Genomic DNA, 8,475 nt, shown 5'->3' on the forward strand with positions numbered 1-8,475 from the left:
TGTTGGTTGATGTACTACGGTATGGTATGAAGATAAAATGGTGAGGATAGAGTCTAGTGAATGTTGGCTGATTTAATACGGTATGGTATGAAAATAAAATGGTGAGGATAGAGTCCAGTGAATGTTGGTTGATGTACTACGGTATGGTATGAAGATAAAATGGTGAGGATAAAGTCCAATAAATGTTGGCTGATGTACTACGATATGGTATGAAGATAAAATGGTAAGGATAGAGTCCAGTGAGTGTTGGCTGATGTACGACGATATGGTACGATGATAAAATGGTGTGAATAAAGTCCAGTGAGTGTTGGCTGATGTACGACGATATGGTATGAAGATAAAATGGTGAGAATAAAGTCCAGTAGATGTTGGTTGATGTACTACGGTGTGGTATGAAGATAAAATGGTGAGGATAGAGTCCAGTGAATGTTGGTTGATGTACTACGGTATGGTATGAAGATAAAATGGTGAGGATAGAGTCTAGTGAAAGTTGGCTGATTTACTACGGTATGGTATGAAAATAAAATGGTGAGGATAGAGTCCAGTGAATGTTGGTTGATGTACTACGGTATGGTATGAAGATAAAGTGGTGAGGATAGAGTCCAGTAAATGTTGGTTGATGTACTACGGTATGGTACGATGATAAAATGGTGAGGATAGAGTCCAATGAATGTTGGTTGATGTACTACGGTATGGTATGAAGATAAAATGGTGAGGATAGAGTCCAGTGAATGTTGGCTGATGTACTACGATATGGTATGAAGATAAAATGGTGAGAATAAAGTCCAGTAAATGTTGGTTGATGTACGACGATATGGTATGAAGATAAAATAGTGAGGATAGAGTCCAGTGAATGTTGGTTGATGTACTACGGTATGGTATGAAGATAAAATGGTGAGGATAAAGTCCAATAAATGTTGGCTGATGTACTACGATATGGTATGAAGATAAAATGGTGAGAATAAAGTCTAGTGAATGTTGGTTGATGTACTACGATATGGTATGAAGATAAAATGGTGAGGATAAAGTCCAGTGAACGTTGGCTGATGTACGACAATATGGTATGAAGATAAAATGATGAGGATAAAGTCCAGTGAATGTTGGTTGATGTACTACGGTGTGGTATGAAGATAAAATGGTGAGGATAGAGTCCAGTGAATGTTGGTTGATGTACTACGGTATGGTATGAAGATAAAATGGTGAGGATAGAGTCTAGTGAAAGTTGGCTGATTTACTACGGTATGGTATGAAAATAAAATGGTGAGGATAGAGTCCAGTGAATGTTGGTTGATGTACTACGGTATGGTATGAAGATAAAATGGTGAGGATAGAGTCCAGTGAATGCTGGCTGATGTACTACGATATGGTATGAAGATAAAATAGTGAGGATAAAGTCCAATAAATGTTGGCTGATGTACGACGATATGGTATGAAGATAAAATAGTGAGGATAAAGTTTAGTAAATGTTGGTTGATGTACGACAATATGGTATGAAGAAAAAATGGTGAGAATAAAGTCCAGTAAATGTTGGTTGATGTACGACGATATGGTATGAAGATAAAATGGTGAGAATAAAGTCCAGTAAATGTTGGTTGATGTACGACGATATGGTATGAAGATAAAATAGTGAGGATAAAGTCCAGTAAATGTTGGCTGATGTACGACGACATGGTATGAAGATAAAATGGTAAGGATAGAGTCCAGTGAGTGTTGGCTGATGTACGACGATATGGTACGATGATAAAATGGTGTGAATAAAGTCCAGTAAATGTTGGTTGATGTACGACGATATGGTATGAAGATAAAATAGTGAGGATAAAGTCCAGTAAATGTTGGCTGATGTACGACGACATGGTATGAAGATAAAATGGTAAGGATAGAGTCCAGTGAGTGTTGGCTGATGTACGACGATATGGTACGATGATAAAATGGTGTGAATAAAGTCCAGTGAGTGTTGGCTGATGTACGACGATATGGTATGAAGATAAAATGGTGAGAATAAAGTCCAGTAGATGTTGGTTGATGTACTACGGTATGGTACGATGATAGAATGGTGAGGATAGAGTCCAATGAATGTTGGTTGATGTACTACGGTATGGTATGAAGATAAAATGGTGAGATAGAGTCCAGTGAATGTTGGCTGATGTACTACGATATGGTATGAAGATAAAATGGTGAGGATAGAGTCCAGTGAATGTTGGTTGATGTACGACGATATGGTATGAAGATAAAATGGTGAGAATAAAGTCCAGTAAATGTTGGTTGATGTATGACGATATGGTATGAAGATAAAATGGTGAGGATAGAGTCCAATGAATGTTGGTTGATGTACGACGACATGGTATGAAGATGAAATGGTAGGGATAGAGTCCAGTGAATGTTGGTTGATGTACGACGATATAGTACGAAGATAAAATGGTGTGAATAAAGTCCAGTGAGTGTTGGCTGATGTACGACGATATGGTATGAAGATAAAATGGTGAGGATAAAGTCCAGTGAGTGTTGGCTGATGTACGACGATATGGTATGAAGATAAAATGGTGAGAATAAAGTCCAGTAAATGTTGGTTGATGTACTACGGTATGGTACGATGATAAAATGGTGAGGATAGAGTCCAATGAATGTTGGTTGATGTACTACGGTATGGTATGAAGATAAAATGGTGAGGATAGAGTCCAGTGAATGTTGGCTGATGTACTACGATATGGTATGAAGATAAAATGGTGAGAATAAAGTCCAGTAAATGTTGGTTGATGTACGACGATATGGTATGAAGATAAAATAGTGAGGATAAAGTCCAGTAAATGTTGGTTGATGTACGACAATATGGTATGAAGATAAAATAGTGAGGATAAAGTCCAGTAAATGTTGGCTGATGTACGACGATATGGTATGAAGATAAAATAGTGAGGATAAAGTTTAGTAAATGTTGGTTGATGTACGACAATATGGTATGAAGAAAAAATGGTGAGAATAAAGTCCAGTAAATGTTGGTTGATGTACGACGATATGGTATGAAGATAAAATGGTGAGAATAAAGTCCAGTAAATGTTGGTTGATGTATGACGATATGGTATGAAGATAAAATAGTGAGGATAAAGTCCAGTAAATGTTGGCTGATGTACGACGACATGGTATGAAGATAAAATGGTAAGGATAGAGTCCAGTGAGTGTTGGCTGATGTACGACGATATGGTATGATGATAAAATGGTGTGAATAAAGTCCAGTAAATGTTGGTTGATGTACGACGATATGGTATGAAGATAAAATAGTGAGGATAAAGTCCAGTAAATGTTGGCTGATGTACGACGACATGGTATGAAGATAAAATGGTAGGATAGAGTCCAGTGAGTGTTGGCTGATGTACGACGATATGGTACGATGATAAAATGGTGTGAATAAAGTCCAGTGAGTGTTGGCTGATGTACGACGATATGGTATGAAGATAAAATGGTGAGAATAAAGTCCAGTAGATGTTGGTTGATGTACTACGGTATGGTATGATGATAGAATGGTGAGGATAGAGTCCAATGAATGTTGGTTGATGTACTACGGTATGGTATGAAGATAAAATGGTGAGGATAGAGTCCAGTGAATGTTGGCTGATGTACTACGATATGGTATGAAGATAAAATGGTGAGGATAGAGTCCAGTGAATGTTGGTTGATGTACGACGATATGGTATGAAGATAAAATGGTGAGAATAAAGTCCAGTAAATGTTGGTTGATGTATGACGATATGGTATGAAGATAAAATGGTGAGGATAGAGTCCAATGAATGTTGGTTGATGTACGACGACATGGTATGAAGATGAAATGGTAAGGATAGAGTCCAGTGAATGTTGGTTGATGTACGACGATATAGTACGAAGATAAAATGGTGTGAATAAAGTCCAGTGAGTGTTGGCTGATGTACGACGATATGGTATGAAGATAAAATGGTGAGGATAAAGTCCAGTGAGTGTTGGCTGATGTACGACGATATGGTATGAAGATAAAATGGTGAGAATAAAGTCCAGTAAATGTTGGTTGATGTACTACGGTATGGTACGATGATAAAATGGTGAGGATAGAGTCCAATGAATGTTGGTTGATGTACTACGGTATGGTATGAAGATAAAATGGTGAGGATAGAGTCCAGTGAATGTTGGCTGATGTACTACGATATGGTATGAAGATAAAATGGTGAGAATAAAGTCCAGTAAATGTTGGTTGATGTACGACGATATGGTATGAAGATAAAATAGTGAGGATAAAGTCCAGTAAATGTTGGCTGATGTACGACGATATGGTATGAAGATAAAATGGTGAGGATATAGTCCAGTAAATGTTGTTTGATGTACGACAATATGGTATGAAGATAAAATGGTGAGGATAAAGTCCAATAAATGTTGGTTGATGTACGACGATATGGTATGAGAATAAAATGGTGAGAATAAAGTCCAGTAAATGTTGGTTGATGTACGACGACATGGTATGAAGATAAAATGGTGAGGATAAAGTCCAGTGAATATTGGTTGATGTACTACGGTATGGTATGAAGATAAAATGGTGAGGATAGAGTCCAGTGAATGTTGGTTGATGTACTACGGTATGGTATGAAGATAAAATGGTGAGGATAGAGTCCAGTGAATGTTGGTTGATGTACTACGGTATGGTATGAAGATAAAATGGTGAGGATAGAGTCCAGTGAATGTTGGCTGATTTACTACGGTATGGTATGAAAATAAAATGGTGAGGATAGAGTCCAGTGAATGTTGGTTGATGTACTACGGTATGGTATGAAGATAAAATGGTGAGGATAAAGTCCAATAAATGTTGGCTGATGTACTACGATATGGTATGAAGATAAAATGGTGAGAATAAAGTCTAGTGAATGTTGGTTGATGTACTACGATATGGTATGAAGATAAAATGGTGAGGATAAAGTCCAGTGAACGTTGGCTGATGTACGACAATATGGTATGAAGATAAAATGGTGAGGATAAAGTCCAGTGAATATTGGTTGATGTACTACGGTATGGTATGAAGATAAAATGGTGAGGATAGAGTCCAGTGAATGTTGGTTGATGTACTACGGTATGGTATGAAGATAAAATGGTGAGGATAGAGTCCAGTGAATGTTGGTTGATGTACTACGGTATGGTATGAAGATAAAATGGTGAGGATAGAGTCCAGTGAATGTTGGCTGATGTACTACGATATGGTATGAAGATAAAATGGTGAGGATAGAGTCCAGTGAATGATGGTTGATGTACGACGATATGGTATGAAGATAAAATGGTGAGAATAAAGTCCAGTAAATGTTGGTTGATGTACGACGATATGGTATGAAGATAAAATAGTGAGGATAAAGTCCAGTAAATGTTGGTTGATGTATGACGATATGGTATGAAGATAAAATGGTGAGGATAGAGTCCAATGAATGTTGGTTGATGTACGACGACATGGTATGAAGATGAAATGGTAAGGATAGAGTCCAGTGAATGTTGGTTGATGTACGACGATATAGTACGAAGATAAAATGGTGTGAATAAAGTCCAGTGAGTGTTGGCTGATGTACGACGATATGGTATGAAGATAAAATGGTGAGGATAAAGTCCAGTGAGTGTTGGCTGATGTACGACGATATGGTATGAAGATAAAATGGTGAGAATAAAGTCCAGTAAATGTTGGTTGATGTACTACGGTATGGTACGATGATAAAATGGTGAGGATAGAGTCCAATGAATGTTGGTTGATGTACTACGGTATGGTATGAAGATAAAATGGTGAGGATAGAGTCCAGTGAATGTTGGCTGATGTACTACGATATGGTATGAAGATAAAATGGTGAGAATAAAGTCCAGTAAATGTTGGTTGATGTACGACGATATGGTATGAAGATAAAATAGTGAGGATAAAGTCCAGTAAATGTTGGTTGATGTACGACAATATGGTATGAAGATAAAATAGTGAGGATAAAGTCCAGTAAATGTTGGCTGATGTACGACGATATGGTATGAAGATAAAATGGTGAGGATAAAGTCCAATAAATGTTGGTTGATGTACGACGATATGGTATGAGAATCAAATGGTGAGAATAAAGTTCAGTAAATGTTGGTTGATGTACGACGACATGGTATGAAGATAAAATGGTGAGGATAAAGTCCAGTGAATATTGGTTGATGTACTACGGTATGGTATGAAGATAAAATGGTGAGGATAGAGTCCAGTGAATGTTGGTTGATGTACTACGGTATGGTATGAAGATAAAATGGTGAGGATAGAGTCCAGTGAATGTTGGTTGATGTACTACGGTATGGTATGAAGATAAAATGGTGAGGATAGAGTCTAGTGAATGTTGGCTGATTTACTACGGTATGGTATGAAAATAAAATGGTGAGGATAGAGTCCAGTGAATGTTGGTTGATGTACTACGGTATGGTATGAAGATAAAATGGTGAGGATAAAGTCCAATAAATGTTGGCTGATGTACTACGATATGGTATGAAGATAAAATGGTGAGAATAAAGTCCAGTGAATGTTGGTTGATGTACTACGATATGGTATGAAGATAAAATGGTGAGGATAAAGTCCAGTGAACGTTGGCTGATGTACGACAATATGGTATGAAGATAAAATGGTGAGGATAAAGTCCAGTGAATGTTGGTTGATGTACTACGGTATGGTATGAAGATAAAATGGTGAGGATAGAGTCCAGTGAATGTTGGTTGATGTACTACGGTATGGTATGAAGATAAAATGGTGAGGATAGAGTCCAGTGAATGTTGGTTGATGTACTACGGTATGGTATGAAGATAAAATGGTGAGGATAGAGTCCAGTGAATGTTGGCTGATGTACTACGATATGGTATGAAGATAAAATGGTGAGGATAGAGTCCAGTGAATGATGGTTGATGTACGACGATATGGTATGAAGATAAAATGGTGAGAATAAAGTCCAGTAAATGTTGGTTGATGTACGACGATATGGTATGAAGATAAAATAGTGAGGATAAAGTCCAGTAAATGTTGGTTGATGTATGACGATATGGTATGAAGATAAAATGGTGAGGATAAAGTCCAGTAAATGTTGGTTGATGTACGACGACATGGTATGAAGATAAAATGGTGAGAATAGAGTCCAGTGAATGTTGGTTGATGTACGACGATATAGTACGAAGATAAAATAATGAGAATAAAGTCCAGTGAATGTTGGCTGATGTACGACGATATGGTATGAAGATAAAATGGTGAGATAAAGTCCAGTGAGTGTTGGCTGATGTACGACGACATGGTATGAAGATAAAATGGTAAGGATAGAGTCCAATGAATGTTGGTTGATGTACTACGGTATGGTATGAAGATAAAATGGTGAGGATAGAGTCCAATGAATGTTGGTTGATGTACTACGATATGGTATGAAGATAAAATAGTGAGAATAGAGTCCAGTGAATGTTGGCTGATGTACGACGATATGGTATGAAGATAAAATGGTGAGAATAAAGTCCAGTAAATGTTGGTTGATGTACGACGATATGGTATGAAGATAAAATAGTGAGGATAAAGTCCAATAAATGTTGGTTGATGTACGACGATATGGTATGAAGATAAAATAGTGAGGATAAAGTCCAATAAATGTTGGTTGATGTACGACGATATGGTATGAAGATAAAATGGTGAGGATAAAGTCCAATAAATGTTGGTTGATGTACGACGATATGGTATGAGAATCAAATGGTGAGAATAAAGTTCAATAAATGTTGGTTGATGTACGACGACATGGTATGAAGATAAAATGGTGAGAATAAAGTCCAGTGAATGTTGGTTGATGTACGACGGTATGGTATGAAGATAAAATGGTGAGGATAAAGTCCAGTGAATATTGGTTGATGTACTACGGTATGGTATGAAGATAAAATGGTGAGGATAGAGTCCAGTGAATGTTGGTTGATGTACTACGGTATGGTATGAAGATAAAATGGTGAGGATAAAGTCCAGTGAACGTTGGCTGATGTACGACAATATGGTATGAAGATAAAATGGTGAGGATAAAGTCCAGTGAATGTTGGTTGATGTACTACGGTATGGTATGAAGATAAAATGGTGAGGATAGAGTCCAGTGAATGTTGGTTGATGTACTACGATATGGTATGAAGATAAAATGGTGAGGATAAAGTCCAGTGAACGTTGGCTGATTTACTACAATATGGTATGAAGATAAAATGGTGAGGATAAAATCCAGTGAATGTTGGTTGATGTACTACGGTATGGTATGAAGATAAAATGGTGAGGATAGAGTCCAGTGAATGCTGGCTGATGTACTACGATATGGTATGAAGATAAAATAGTGAGGATAAAGTCCAATAAATGTTGGCTGATGTACTACGATATGGTATGAAGATAAAATGGTGAGAATAAAGTCCAGTGAATGTTGGTTGATGTACTACGATATGGTATGAAGATAAAATGGTGAGAATAAAGTCCAGTAA

Source organism: Tachypleus tridentatus, chromosome 5, assembly GCF_004210375.1.
Source record: "Tachypleus tridentatus isolate NWPU-2018 chromosome 5, ASM421037v1, whole genome shotgun sequence".
NCBI classification, from domain to species: Eukaryota; Metazoa; Arthropoda; class Merostomata; order Xiphosura; family Limulidae; genus Tachypleus; species Tachypleus tridentatus.